The sequence below is a fragment of the Neofelis nebulosa genome, chromosome 11, assembly GCF_028018385.1.
Source record: "Neofelis nebulosa isolate mNeoNeb1 chromosome 11, mNeoNeb1.pri, whole genome shotgun sequence".
Classification (NCBI taxonomy): domain Eukaryota; kingdom Metazoa; phylum Chordata; class Mammalia; order Carnivora; family Felidae; genus Neofelis; species Neofelis nebulosa.
The window spans coordinates 28,748,400-28,761,450 of NC_080792.1; the positions used below are offsets into that span (position 1 = coordinate 28,748,400).

The window sequence follows — 13,051 nt, forward strand, 5'->3', positions numbered from 1 at the left end:
GGAAGCAGTGCTGCTGAATGTGTGGCCTGGTCCACTGGCCAGCTGTAGGGAGGTTCTGTGGAGATGATTAGCTTTGACAGAGAAAAGAAGGGAGGTTTTTCCGTGTGAAGGGCAGGGTCTCAGAGGCCAGTGGGAACGGGGCTTGAAGGTGACTTGAGGATGATAGCCTTGGCTAGTGTGTGAGTCAGAGCAGGGGAGGGATATCTGCTGGGCGGGTGGTGGGAGAGGCCCCACCACAATCTGGGGCCAGGGGTGGGAAGAGGGAGGCAGGCGTCTCTCTCCCAAATCTCTCCTTTCCCAGGAAGGTGACTTTTTGCTCTCCATTTGGCCCTCCCCACCCTCAGTTCGTCTGAGAGAACCCCAGCACAGAGCAGACTGGGGTGAATGCAGGTGGCCCTGTCACATGTCCCAGTCAGCCACTTGAGAAGAAAATGAGAGAGGCGGTGATGCTAGGCTTTGTGTCCCGCCTCCTGTGAAACGCGTAGGCGGGTCTGTACACAAACATCGGCTCATACAAATAAACCAAACCTGGCCAAAAATAACAGAAAAGGCAACAGATGCTTCCAATTAAAATGTCAGCATCTCCCGAGAAGCCGCATTCTCACGTGGTGTGGGTGCTCTGGGGCCGAGGACTGCGGGGAGGGACTGCATATGGAAATCTGTGTGCATTATACCATGTCCCAGATGCCACGGAAGACACTGGCCTGACCCTTGCAATTAACACAGTGACTGTTTCTGGGGTGCAGACACGGACCCAGGGAAAAATCAGGAAGTTGTGAAACAGAGAGACTGTTCCCACTGTGTCCGTAGATGAGGAGGAGTCCAGGAACGTTCTCAGAAAACACTACCCTGGGGGCTTCCTCACACCTTCATCCTCTTTCCTCTTTGCCTTCATTTCCTCATATTCTTTAACATTATCATAAAAGGAAGATCAATGCACAGGAGTAATAGGCAGTCAGTGGGGAAAGGCTGCCAGAAAGATGTGTGTTGGGGATAAAGGGTCAGTACCCCTTGTTCCCTAGTGGTGAGGGTCGGGGAATGATGGACACATGCTGGTATAGGAAAACAGCCCACCGACTTATAGCCTCCCTGATGCTGCTGGTCTCCTAAATCCTTCATAAGATAGTTTCTTTCCAATTGGCTTTGCTGTTTCTTGGTAGTAGGTTCTTATTCCCCTTTCCTTTCAGGGTAGCCTTGCTCTGTTTTCTTTTGGTTTTCCCCAAACTCTTTCTGGCCCCAGCTGGGTAATAACTAAGGAAAACAATTAAAGAGGCAAGGAAACAAAATGGTAGAAGAGCACAAGGAAACCAACATTGTTCTTTCCAAAATTTCACCATCTCCTCAGACTAATAGGAAATATGTATTTGAAATGGTGCCTTATTCTAATAAATGAATCTCTTTCTTCTCCTGATTATTTTTATTATCGTCACTATTATCATAAAATCCACATTTTATAGCTGAGGAACCAACTACAGTAATGTCCATGGACAGGAAGAGCAATGGGGAAAATTAATGAACTGAAACCTCATTTGAGTTTCTATTGGGAAAGATGATAATTTGTTGATTTTAATAAGCTCCTAGATTGAGTTGCTACCATAGGCCAGGGCTGGTAGGCCTCAGTACCCACTAGGCAATACAAGATGTAAAATTTAAATATTTTTATGTGAACTCAAACACATTTTAATTTCTTAATGGTCACTATTACTAACCAGATAAGAGAAAGACCTGTCTGCATAAAACAAACAAATAATTAGTTTTGACAACAGAAGCTTAAACAGGACGTTAATTAGCAGCCATAGAGATAGGGAGGTCCTTGATGGGAACAATTACACAGACAAATCCACAGTATGGCTACAATGTGCCAGGGTCCCATCCCTCACCATATGGCTGCAGTCTGGCGAATGGCTCGTTGGCAATTCATTACCATATCGCTTGGAACTCAGGAGCGAATGGTTTATGATTAGCCAATTCATTATGCTATCCTTGGTACCTCAAGGGGGCCCTGAGGGCTTGCCTCCCCCATTGTGTTATTTTAAGGACATATGACAGGGAAGGAACAGCCTTCCCTTCCCCAGCTGCCTCAAAGTACTGTTTGCTGGAAAGTTTTCTGGAATTGAGATAGAATCTTTCAAAAGAAAATAAACAAGCAAAAAATCCCTGCAGTCATGAACTGTAGCCACAGCTGGAACCATTGGAACATTCCAGGAGATGAAAACAAAGATTTCCTCCTCCTTCCCTTCCATCCTACCGAGGACACATCAGCCAACCTTGTGAGTACACTTTAGCTATGCAAGAGCGTGATCAGAGGGGGGAAAAAAAGGACTAAAGACAATTAGACCAGCATACAGGAAGTCATGGTTCTTGAAGGGGCCCTATTACTAACTAACTTTAGGTAAGTCAGCTTGATCATTGATCCTTAGCTTCAAAACCTGCAAAATGGACACAATCCTTTACAATCCTTTCTGTCTCACCCATTTCCCAGTGGTGTGGGAAGCCTTGTGAGAGAAGTCTTTGATGGGGAAAATTACTCTGAATCCTCGAGGCTGATTACAATGCAGCAGATAGCACTTGAGCCATCAGAGGGATTTATTTTCAAATCATTAGCACAGGTGGGCAAGGAAGAAGGGGGCACAGCCTCTCTCATTGGATCTACTACAGATGGGGTCCGCCTACCTCTGGAAGTATTTTAACTAGAGTTGCCAGAAAGAGTGTACAAGATTTTGCATAAGGAAAAAAAGTGAAGATGTGCCCAAGGACTGAAGAAAAGGAACCCATCTCGGAGGGAGCCTGACATAGTAGCAAGAATACCTGAAGAGTCAGAAAACATTAATATAGGTGGGTTACAGTGACAACCCAAATTGAAGGAACAGAGAATGGAGGGAGGACACATAAAACCAGACATTGAGTTAGTTGCATTAATGTGATTCACTAAACATTTGGATGGGCAGGGACATAGCACTGAAGAAGAGAAGTCCCATTGGCAAGTGCAGAGCACAGGATGGTTCCATTTTGGTTAATGTGCATAACATGGAGATGCCCTTTGTGTAGAGCTTGTTCTGTGAAATCCACTGCAGTCCGTTCCCCAATCCTATAAAAACCTGCCTCTAGTAATAATCCCAAGGCCGAGACAAGGTCCCCATTTCCTGAAAACATACTCAATGCTATCACATGTCACAAACACTATAGGCCACTGCATCATAAATCTGACCTAAAAGAAGCATGCTTGCTACAATCAACAGTAATTACACACTTAATTAGCTCTAATTTTGTTTCCTTCTTAGAATTCCAAAGGGCTCTGGGGAAGACTTTCCATGGCCCAGGTTCTTGGTAAGAGCTGTCCAGGGAACTTTAAAATGATGCCTTCTTCGTGTGACAAATATCCCTGTAGCAAGCAGTAGAGGCATTAAAAAAAGAAAAGATTTTATTGACCCTTCTTTGAAAAAAGAAAACACAAAAACCAATACAGGTTCTTCTCAGAATCTTATGGCTTTAAGGAAGCTCTGCCCAGAAAATCCAGAGAACTGAGTCTAAGTTTTGGGCATGACACTGATTCAGGGTGCAATCTTTAATTCGTCAGTTAGCCTCATTAGGCTTCCATCCCCTTGTCTACAAAGTGACTGTAATTACGTTGGCTAGATGATCTCTGAGAAAATGCTTCTCAGAGCATAATCCTACAGACTCAAATAATTGCAGAGAGCCAGAGTTGTGCCTTTGCTCTAGGGATGCTAAAGAAGGGATTTGGGTACTTTTCAGTTCTATCGCTCTAGCATCCCACCATTCAGTACTGTTGCCATATTTACGGTATATGGGGATTACCAGTGATGCTTGTCAACAACACATGCCCTAGATCTGAAACCGTTCCCATGGGAATGGGTGTATTTTTTTGGCTCATTCTTGAGCACAACCAAACACCTATCATGTGCCAGGTGCTCTGCCAGGCTCTGGGGTACAAGGATGAGGAGACACAGGCCCTGTCCTGGAGTCTGGTGGGGGGAGTCAGACCCATAAATAGATCATTTCAATACAAGATAGTATGTGGAATAATAGACTATCACAGAGTTTCTCAAAGTTTTTGCCCCAGGGCTTACCTGCATTGGAAACAACTACGGAGTTTGTGAAAGGCACATTTCTTTCCATCCCTGCCTCATGAATCTGAATCCCTAGGAGCAGAACTTGGGAATCTCCCTGTTTAATAAGTCCTCTAGGATCTTCTGCCTAACAAAAAGTTCATTATGGGAAAAGTTAGCTGTGGGAACTCACAAGGCAATGGCACAGCATCTTGTCTTTATGGACCACTTATTTGAGCTCTGTGCTCTTCTAGGTTCTATGGGAAATCCAATAACATCTGAGATAGAGTCCATTCCCTCTGGGATCTTACAGCCTATACTTTTGTCTAGAGCTATGAAACCAGGAAACCATATCCAGGGATAAGGGGGGAAAAGCAAAGTTGGAGCTCGTCTCTCTTGGTTTTTTTGCTCTAGCCAGCTGCAATGACCTGTCAGCTTCTTCCCCCACGACTCTCCTTTTCCCAGGCTGGAAGCCACTAGACTTAACACAGGAAGACTTAGCTCTGCCCAAGGCTCTGGGACCCCATCGATCCTAGGAAGGTTTTAAGCAGCATGTGTGGGGTCCCTTGTCACTGCTAGTGCTGCTCTGACCTAGTAATTCATTATCAGACCTCGGCTGCATTCTAGGCTCCTGCTTCATTCTTATCCAGTGCTCCAGGACCTCTATAGCGTTTGCTCTTTTGTGTCTATGCCAGGGACGTGACCTTCAGCTGCAGCTCTGTGAATGGAGGCAATGCCACCTTCTCTATCTGACTATGACGAAGTATTTTCACAAATATCACAGCATTTGAATTACACAACTTACACATTTCCTAGAGAGATAATGTTCTGTTTATTTTATAGGTAAGCATAAGGGACGTAGTTAAGTTTACAAGACTTGCGTCTTCCATTTCGGACTGGAGTCTTCTTATTCATCTATAGTCTGTGTCTATCACATAATAATCAAACGTCCTTTATCAAGGGGAATGTCTGTGGACCGGACATAACTGGAGAGTTACTCTTTATCTGGGTGTGCCCAATACTTGGAAAGATCTCTGACACCTATGGTGAGCCAGTCTGCAGAGTGGAAATGGTCTGGAATTTGGAGTCCCTCTGTTCCTTACTCTCTATGTGATCTAGGGCAAGTTTTAGCCTTTTTGGCCCTCGGGTTCTTTGCTGGTAATATGGGACAATAATCCCATGCCAGAGGGTATTGTTGAATGAAATAATGTAGGTAATGTCCTTGGCTCAGTAGATATTAGCTTCCCTTCCATTTCCTTATTCTTCCTCTCTACATGGAACCCAAGACACTTTGTTGCTCCTCACTTCTGGAATGAAGGGCCAGTTTTGCACCTCTCAGGTCCTAGAGACTGTTGAGAAATGCTTCTTGCTCTGTTATTTGACTCTGACAGCATCCCTGATTTGTCTTCACCAGATAATAGCTAGTCCTCCCTTCTCATAGCACCATGGAAATCCCACCTCTTTCTGAAACCAAAGAGAACCTGGTGAAAAGGCAGAGATGGATCAATCTTAAGCTTGATAATTTGTCTGCACCTGTCCCTGACCTACTGCTCTGAACTTCAGCTGGGCACAGCGGGACACAGAAGAAAGGACTGGGAACAGAGAAAGCACAACAGTTCCAGCTGCTGTGCTCTTTCTTGGAGAGCTGGAAACCTGTGCACACCTACTAGAGGCTAGGAATGCTCATGCATCAAGGTAAAGCCAGGATTTCAGGTCAGGAAGTATTTTATAGCAACCCAGTATACCAAAGAGACATGCGTGCTCCTTGGGGTGGATTCAAATATAGGCCAAGTGGCTAGAAGGAGTGATTATTTCTACAATGGATAATCTTCCTCACACACTATATTCTTTCTCTCCATGTCCCCTTTATAAAAATAATAAGTAGCCAATTATTATCAATTTATTTGCTGCTTCTTATAATTACATTATCCATGATTAACTCACTGGAGTCTAATTTGACTCTAGAGTTATTTTGTAGGAATGCTCCATCACTGGGCACGGTGGGACTCTTGTGAGCACAGCCTCACTCTGCTGGGCTTATGGAGCTCAATTAATGCACATGGAGAGAGACAAAGAAGAGGATGAGAAATGGCAGGCACCTCGGTCTTGCTGAGTTGCAAAGCCCCTCCACATTCATTATTTCATTTGATACACATAGTGATTCTATGAGGTAGCTACAATAGCTGTTATCTACAGTTTACAAACTGGGAAACAGACCCAGGTCAGATCATAAGATGATGCCCAACAGAGGAGTAAAACCCATGTTACACCCTGCTAGTGCACCCCTAAGGATATCGATCAGTGATTTTAATGGTAATCATTTCTGTAGTGCTTTGAAGTTTGCAAAAATGTTTTCAAATTCCTGATCTCATTTGACCTTTACAACAATCCTGTGCCACAGAGAAGAAATTATAATGCCCAATTTTACAGAGGAGGTAACTCTTGTTTAGAGAGGTTACTTGATTGAGCTTTTAAGGTATGAAAACTGGGATGGGAATCATGGGCTCCTTCTGATAAAATGTGTGACTCCATTATAGCACCCCTGGAAGCCAAGAACTTACTAGAAACATGTGATTTAACAGTAATATGGGGTAGACACATGACATTATAACTGCATTTTGTACAAAAAGCTATTCTCTGGGGAGAGGTCCTTAATTTAGGGAGTCCATGAGCTTCTCCTGAAATAACACATATCTATCTATCCTATCTATCTATTTATCTATCTATCTATCTATCTATCTATCCTATCTATCTATCTATCTATCTATCTATCTATCTATCTATCTATCTCTATATGTCCATATGCATGTATATGTAAATATAAACCATATTTTAGGGAGATTCTTTAAAATGTCCATCAGATTTTTGAAAGAGTACGTTAACCCCAAACATCCAGGGTGTTGAATTATTCTGGTCTCTTTTCCACCAATGGACTAAGATGGTGGTCTGGGGAGAGTGGACCAGGAAGGAGATGAGAAGGCTTCAGAGGAGCACTGGGGAACGGCATCATGTAGGCCAGAGGAGGCAACTATTTTAAGATGCTGGGTCCAGGCAATGGTTACACAGTGACAAATGCTGTAGAGACCAAACTGAGGCTTGGACAAGTTGGCATATCTGGCAGAGGAATTTCTGTGGAATTGTGGGACCAGAAAGCAGACTGTGAGGTGTTAAAGAAGGTGGAGATGAGGAAGGGAAGACAGTGAACACAGAAGTACTTCTTTAAAATCTGGCAATTAAGGAAAGTGGAGAGATGGGGTGCTAGCCTGGGGGGAAAGCAGGACCAAGGAAAATTCTCTCCCTCTTTTTTTTTTTTTTTTTTAATCTCCTTAAAAATGGGAGATGATGTGTTTGTGGAGGAAGAATCTAACTGAAAGGGGGAGACCAGGTGAGAACGCAGGAGCCTAATTAGGAGACAGGAGGGGATGAATCCTGAGCTGAGATGGAGCGTTCACTTTAGAATAGATTTGAGACTCTCCTGAAGCAGGCGTGGTGGTGGGAGGGAGAGGTGAAGATGCAGAGAAAGTGTGAGCTTCACGCACTTTTCCTGCCAATTTCGTCTACAGCACTACTTATGGCGCTTACAGCAAGCAGCGCGCTCCCATCCAGCTGGGCTGTTCCTGTCACCTCCAGGCACAAGGCCTCCTGGCTCAGGGTGTCTGGCAGCCTCTTGCTGACCTTCCTGTTCTGAGTCTCTCCATCTCCCGGCATCTGACACTGACCCTGTCCAGGGGCTTCTCCAGCTGCTCCCTTATGGCTGCTCCTTGAGCCCCCAGCAAACAAAATTCTCCTAGGCTGATTTCAGTAATAAAATACAGGAATGTATTTGGGCAATGGTTTTCCTTGTTGTTGATTTATTTGATTGCTAAACCTTTTAGAAAACTTGTGCTACACAGGGTACAGATACATTATCACTTTATAGCTATACAATAGATGATGTATTTGGCAATTTCTGTATAAAGGTTTTTTCTGGGTCTTGGACAGAAACAGACTTTCATATTGTTTCTAAGGTGCAATCAGAGACTTGTTATTATTTTACTTTTAGCGCCTTTAATTAATCTATGAAAAGCACTCAGACTGGTGCTTGACACAGAGGGTGAGTGTTAGCTAATGCTGTCATTATCATCACTGTTGTTAGGAGCTGTATGACCAGGGACAATTCAATTCTGACTTAGGGCAGCAATGTCTTCATTCATAAAATAAGGGCAAGGTGTTCTCTTTTCAGAGCGTGTTCTGAAGACTTTGGGCTCCACCCCATTGCACACCACAATTTTAATTCATTTTATCCATTTCCTTGGGGTTTCACAGAATGTTCAGTTGAAGAGGGGTTCTGGAAAAAAAAGTTACGAGCACTGCACCAGACAGTTGAAGGCCCATCTTCAATAAAAGTACTTGACTGTCGGGGCGCCTGGGTGGCTCAGTCGGTTGAGCATCTGACTTCGGCTCAGGTCATGATCTCACGGTCTGTGAGTTCGAGCCCCGCGTCGGGCTCTGGGCTGATGGCTCAGAGCCTGGAGCCTGCTTCCGATTCTGTGTCTCCCTCTCTCTGCCCCTCCCCCGTTCATGCTCTGTCTCTCTCTGTCTCAAAAATAAATAAACGTTAAAAAAAAAATTAAAAAAAAAAAGTACTTGACTGTCTATGTGAAAGAAACTATTGACAATGGACAGAGAGATGAAGTGGTCTCAGTGCGGGTACCACAAGCCAAGGAAGGCTCTTTGGAAGAGGTGAGTTGGAAGGTTAGAATCCGGGTGTTTTTAGCAGCTGATGAGCCTAGAAGAGAAACTGCAATTCCTAGAGTGGGGGGTATAAAGCATAAGTGCAGAAGGACAACTATGGGGGGAGAAAAAGGTTAGCAGCCCAACTCAGACCTATCCCTGAGTGGTAGAAGCCAAATGGGCAGATAAGGGCTTCAGGTATAATTACCCAAGTAGAAATTTGACCAAAGTGTGACTGGATTAACAGCAAAGATGATTGGCTCCACTGAGGAAGCCACCTAGTCAATGCTCTTTCTTGCATGGACAGGAAAGCAGTGTCCAGAGGAGGCAAGCTCTTGTCTAGGGGCACAAAATGCATTACTGCTGACTGGGAGCCACCACTAGCTGTTAACCAACTAGCCTCTCCCCCTCTTCCTTAGCATTAGAGCTCCCAGCTTTTTAGCTGGGCACACTGCTGACTGCATTTAACAAAACACTTCCTAGCCTCCTTTGGGGGTTAGGAATGGCCAATAAAATGTCCAGGCAAGTTAAGGACTTCCAGAAAAGAACTGTTGGAGGGTGTAGGATGGCCCATAGGACACATTTTGTCCTTCCCTGCTTCTTCTTGCTTCTGACCTTGATGATGACCTTTTAGTTGTGGGGCTGTCTCAGATCATGAAGTGACCCTGGAGATGGAACTCATGTAACTAGGGATGGCAGAGCAGAAAGATGGAAAGAACCTGAGTCCTGGAGAGATCGCACAGACATTGTTATCAGCCCTGGACTGCCAACCTCTGAATTCTTTTATGTTGAGAGAGAGAATGTCCTATTGTATTTAAGCCATTGTCATTCCTGGGCCCTGTTCCTAGCCAGCCACAGAATGTTCTTGATGCCCTGGCAGAGCTGGGGCTGGCGGAGCCCCCTGTGTGCCTTGACTATTTTGCTTGGCAGCGCTTTGTGCATGACCCCGCTGCTCCCGTGTGTGGAACTGTCTCGGTGTGTGTGCATGAGCAGAAATCCAAAGCCAAAATAATCTTCAAAGCTGTCAGCTCTGTTTCCTGCAGACTCATACTCCCCACTGCCTTCTCATTTCCACCGGAGGAAAGAGAGGCTGCTGGTGAATAACTTTTTCTTTCTTGAATTGTTTACTATGTCACACACTCAATATCCACAGCACAGAATGGTACAATGTTCACATCTTGCTGAATTTGTTTTAGCTTTTTTTTTTTAATTAATGAAATAAAACATTGGTTCAGTTGAATCTTCTCTGTACTATCCTTGAGCCTATTAGCCTCCTCCTTCTGAAAACGATTCTCCTGAACTGCATGGATCTTTCTCTGTGTTTTTATGCTTTTACCACACCTATGCGTGAATCTGTAAGTAATAGTATTGTTTTGTATGCTTTAAACATGGATGTAAGCAGTACACTGATATGATATGATTCTTTTTGTTTAACTTGGAATTTCCAAAATAATCCTTCTCTTTTTTCTCTCTAAAATAATCCTTGATACATGAGTCTAGCTCAGGGAGGCTCACTGCTATGAAATGTACAATGCTTTTCCATTGCCCTATTGATGAACATTTAGATTGTTTCCAAATTTTCAATATTGCACACCATACAATAATAAACATCCTTTTACAAGTCATATTACACATAGGAGTGAGTTTTGCTAGGGTATATATCTAGACATAAAACTAGTTGTCATAGAGACACATATCTTCATTTTTACAAGATTTCTCCAAATTGTTCTCTAAAGGGGTTAAATAATGCGCTCCCTCTAGAATGACAGTGCCTATTTCCCTCAAAAATTCAGCACCGTTTTTTATTAATGTTTGACAACTGGGTAGGTGTGAAATGGTATCTGTTTGCTATAATTGGCATTTCCTTGATTATTAATGAGGTAGGGCATCTTTTCATGTTTTTATAGGCCATTTTGATTTACATTTCTATTTTTATATTTTGCCTGTTTTTCTGTTGGGCTGTTTGTCTTTTCCTTATTGCAGTGTTTTACCAACATATTTTAGATATTAATCCTTTGTTGGTCAAATGCATTGCAACTGCCTCTTACAAATATCTCACTTGTATTTTGGCTTTGCTCATGGTGTCTTTAGTCTTATAGAAATCTTAAATTTTAATGTGATCCACTTTATCTTTTTCTTTTGTGCTTTTTTTGAATCTTAAGAAATATTTCCCTGGTTTGATATAAAAACATCTTTCTGGACTTTCTTCTAATAGTTTAAATTTTTAAAAAAATTTTTTAACATTTATCCATTTTTGAGAGATGGAGAGAGACAGAGCATGAGTGGGGGAGGGCAGAGAGAGGGAGACATAGAACCAGAAGCAGACTCCAGGCTCTGAGCTGTCAACACAGAGCCCAATGTGGGGCTTGAACTAATGAACCATGAGATCATGACCTGAGCCGAAGTCGGACAGCTAACCAACTGAGCCACCCAGGCACCCCATTCTCCTAATAGTTTAAAAGTTGTTGTTGTTATTTGAACTTTTAGCTTCAAATCCACCTGGAGTTTACCTGCAATATTCTGTTATTTAGTATATGAAATAGAACTCTAATGTTAATTTTCGAATATGAGGAGACAATTGTTGTGACACTAATATCAAAAGTCCATACTTTACCTATTTATTTGTAATCAACTGCTGTCTTGTACCCAACTTCCCAAAATGCGTGGGTCTCTTTCTGAACTTTCTAGTTTATTTCATTAATCTCTGTATCCCTACACCTCCATCACAAGGTTTTATCATGAGTTTTGATGTCTGTTAGATAAGCCCCTCTTCTTTATGTTCTTTCTCAAAACTCTTGGGCTATTCTTGGCCCCTTTTACTTTTGTATGAATTTTTAAATTTATTTCATCCAGTTTTATTGAGATATCATCAATGGACAGGCAATGGACATATAAGTTTAAGGTGTACAGCATAATGGCTTGACATCCATATATTGTGAAATGTATATGAATATTGACGAGTCTTTTAAGGCAATGCCTCCTTCCTACCTCTCTCAGCAGGTGCTCCCCCCATACCACCCCCATGCAAAGATCTGGGTTCCAGCTCCAACACTGCCACCAGATGGCCAACTGTTCTTAGGCCAGTGGTCTAACGTCTCTGGGCTCCAGCTTCATCATCCCTTGTTAGATGTGCTCTGCCTACCTCACGGGATTGGACTGCTGAGTGGAACAAATGAGGTAAGGATGTAAGAATTTTTTGGAGAATTAAAAACACAGAGCTAAAGTCAAAAAGAGTCAAAAACAATAAACTCAGGACTGGCCTAAGATAAAAGGTGAAAGTTGGACATTTTTTTCCTCAGCTTTCTGCCTTCTCTACCATTCCTACTCCTTTCCCCCAAACTTCCAGGGTTATGAGACACAGCTCTTTCAATGGGGTGGACATACCATGAAAAGATGGTGGAGGCAACTTGTGTTAATAAGGTCCAGCTCCAGCTTCAGACTCTAACCTGTGACTTGAGGTAAGTCACTCAAACTCTTTGAATCTCAACTTATTCATCTTTACAAGGGGCATAAAATGTTCCTTCCCCAAGTAGTATTGTCAAATTAAAATGAAATAATGGACATGAAAGTTCTTGGTAAAAATGTGAAGCCTTTATAAAAAACAGAAGTTTTTGTTAGCGTTTTTGCTGACAGTTACATGTGACAAAGGACTTATAGGAAGGTAATGGTGTTTACTGTGTTGAAGTGCTTTGCTGTCACCAGTTGAATCAATGCATGTAGGAGAAAGAAACCTACTTTGTAAGTATGGTAGACCCAATGTGGTATCTACACAGACTTCTAGAAGATGCAAGAAGTCCCTATCATTTAAAAATATTTTTTAATGTTTATTTTATTTTTGAGAGAGAAAGACAGAATGTGAGTGGGAGAGGGGCAGAGATGGAGGGAGACACAGAATCCAAAGCATGCTCCTGGCTCTGAGCTGTCAGCACAGAGCCCAACACAGGGCTCAAACTCATGAACCATGAGATCATGACCTGAGCTGAAGTTGGACTTCAACCAACTGAGCCACCCAGGTGCCCCAAGAAGTCCCTTTCTTTTTTTTTATTTTTTTATTTTTTTTTTTTTAATTTTTTTTATTTTTTAATGTTTTTTATTTATTTTTGGGACAGAGAGAGACAGAGCATGAACGGGGGAGGGGCAGAGAGAGAGGGAGACACAGAATCGGAAACAGGCTCCAGGCTCCGAGCCATCAGCCCAGAGCCTGACGCGGGGCTCGAACTCACGGACCGCGAGATCGTGACCTGGCTGAAGTCGGACGCTTAACCGACTGC

General features: G+C 43.0%; 1 protein-coding gene and 1 long non-coding RNA gene across 6 annotated transcripts in view; one reads left to right on the forward strand and one right to left on the reverse strand.

Annotated features, from left to right (window-relative positions):
• LOC131490147 (urea transporter 2-like) overlaps window positions 1–13,051 on the reverse strand; it is a 482,671-nt gene that overhangs the window by 137,643 nt on the left and 331,977 nt on the right. The window lies entirely within an intron of this gene.
• Window positions 9,771–13,051, forward strand: part of LOC131490149 (uncharacterized) — a 43,028-nt gene continuing 39,747 nt past the window's right edge. Inside the window, exons 1-3 of one of the 3 annotated variants that reach the window (XR_009250968.1) lie at window positions 9,771–10,139; window positions 11,781–11,957; window positions 12,127–12,238. This is a non-coding gene — a long non-coding RNA (uncharacterized LOC131490149). The remainder of the gene's footprint in view (window positions 10,140–11,780; window positions 11,958–12,126; window positions 12,239–13,051) is intronic. The other 2 variants (XR_009250967.1, XR_009250966.1) reach the window with 2 other exon arrangements.